Source organism: Choloepus didactylus, chromosome 2 (assembly GCF_015220235.1).
Source record: "Choloepus didactylus isolate mChoDid1 chromosome 2, mChoDid1.pri, whole genome shotgun sequence".
NCBI lineage: Eukaryota > Metazoa > Chordata > Mammalia > Pilosa > Megalonychidae > Choloepus > Choloepus didactylus.
The window spans coordinates 196,377,561-196,379,946 of NC_051308.1; the positions used below are offsets into that span (position 1 = coordinate 196,377,561).

General features: G+C 35.1%; 1 non-coding gene across 1 annotated transcript; it reads left to right on the plus strand.

Annotated features, from left to right (window-relative positions):
• Positions 1-1,602: 1,602 nt before the first annotated feature.
• On the plus strand, positions 1,603-1,704 carry LOC119528286. The gene has a single exon (XR_005215603.1). It is a non-coding gene; the product is annotated as a U6 spliceosomal RNA (small nuclear RNA).
• The last annotated feature ends 682 nt before the right edge of the window (positions 1,705-2,386 follow it).

The following is a 2,386-nucleotide window of genomic DNA, read 5'->3' on the forward strand; positions in this document are numbered from 1 at the left end:
ATACACAGTATAAATACACAAAGCATAAATGCCCAGCAAACTCCAAATAGAATAAATACAAATAAACCCACTCCAAGACATATTCTTATCAGACTCCCAAATACTGAAGAGAAGGAGCAAGTTCTGAAAGCAGCAAGAGAAAGCAATTCACCACATATAAAGGAAACAACATAAGAGTAAGTTGTGACTACTCAGCGGCCACCATGGAGGCGAGAAGGCAGAGGCATAACATATTTAAAATTCTGAGAGAGAAAAATTTCCAACCAAGAATACTTTATCCAGCAAAACTCTCCTTCAAATTTGAGGGAGAGCTTAAATTTTTCACAGACAAACAAATGCTAAGAGACTTTGTCAATAAAAGACCTGCCCTACTTCAGATACTAAAGGGAGCCCTATCAACAGAGAAACAAAGAAAGGAGAAAGAGATACAGAGAATTTTAACAGACATATATAGTACCTTACATCCCAAATCACCAGGACACTCATTTTTCTCCAGTGATCACGGATCTTTCTTCAGAAGGGACCATAAGCTGGGACATAAAACAAGCCTCAAGAAATTAAAAAAAAAAAAAAAATGAATATACTCAAAGCACATTCTCCAACCACAATGGAATACAAACAGAAGTCAATAATTTTTGAACTGTAACTACACTATTTACTTCCTCCATGATATAAAATACACAAACTCTAATGACAAATGAGTGGTTTTGAACTCAATGTAAAATATGTAATTTTAGTCAACTATATAAAGGTGGGGGAATGGCGGAGTATAGGAACATAGTTTATGTGTCCTATTGAAGTGAAGGTGGTATCAAAGAAAAACAAGATTGATATGGATTTAAGAGGTTAATTTTAACCCCCACAGTAAACACAAAGAAATTATCAGAGAATATAACCATAGAGATGAGAAGTAGAGTTTGGGTTAAGAGAAATGGGGGAAGAGGCAATGGGGAGTTAAGAAATGAATGTAGGGTTGCTGTTTGAGGTGAAGGAAAATTTCTAGTAATGGATGATGGGAAAGAGCATTACAACATTCTAAAGGTGATTAATCCCACTAATAGAATGCTAGAGAGGGGGTGGAATGGGAAGATTTAGGCTGTATATATGTCTCCACAATTGAAAAGAAAAAAAGACAGTCTCAATAGATGACAATTGAATGCCAAGAATGAAATTGAATGGGATTGGAGGATAGAGGACAGGTGGCTCAAAGGGACACAGTTGAGACATAAGGAAAAGAAAATATAGAATGTAAGCTTTGTATCGTTGTTGAATCTCTTGTACTTCTTAGATGCACTTAATGGGATTGCATAAAAGAATGTTCTTGTTCATGGGAAGTGTATACATGAATTATAGTGCATGTTCAAGGATGTGTGCAGCTAGCTCTCATATGTTCAGAAGACAGAGCAATAGATGATGGATGATAGGGAGGGAAAGAAATAGCAATGTGGCAGCACGTTAAAGTTGGTGGATTGAGCTATCGGGGGAGGGGGGACAGGGTAGGATGGAATTCTGTGTATGGGGTTAGTATTGTTTTTGCAACTGTTCCTATAACTTTGAATTTATTTCAAAATAAAAAAATAAAAAAAAATAAAAATATGTAAAGTGCTCACTTTGGCAACACGTATACTAAAATCGGAACCGAGAAGATTAGCATGGCCCCTGCACAAGGATGACACACAAATTCATGAAGTGCTCCATATTAAAAAAAAACACCATAAAAACATGTATATAGTGATGCACATTTTTCATTTTGCCTCAGGCTTCAATATAGTTCAGCATGGCACTGCTAAAGTCTATCTATTAGAGCTAAAATAACCAGGCAGTAGCTTTGGCAAGATAAATTCTTTTCACTTATTCAGGATATTTTCCATCCCTTCAAATTATTCTACATTAGTCAGTGTTAGGATATAAGCAATGTGGTATCCTTTTACTTCATAACCATTTTGTACCTAGAACAATGTCATAGAATAAGTAACTTCTCAGGATATATTATGCAAATAATTTAATTTGTGTCTGTGTCAGTATCAAATGATGAGCAACTTTAAAAATTAATATCAAGTGTCCATCAGCTGATGAATGGATAAGCAAAATGTGGTATATCTATAAAAAGGAATATTATTCAGCAATTAAAAGAAATGAAGTACTGTTACATGCTACAATATGGATGAACCTTGAAAATGTTATGCTAAATGAAAGAAGCCAGTCACAAAAGATCACATATTTTATGATTTAACTTCCATGACATGTCCATAGATACAGAAAGTAGATTAGCAGTTGTGTAGGATTGGGGAGGTTAAGGGGAAATGAGGGAGCGATTGCTAGTGGGTATGAAGTTTCTTTTTGAGGTGATAACTTTCTAAAATTGTTTATCGTGATGGTGAATATA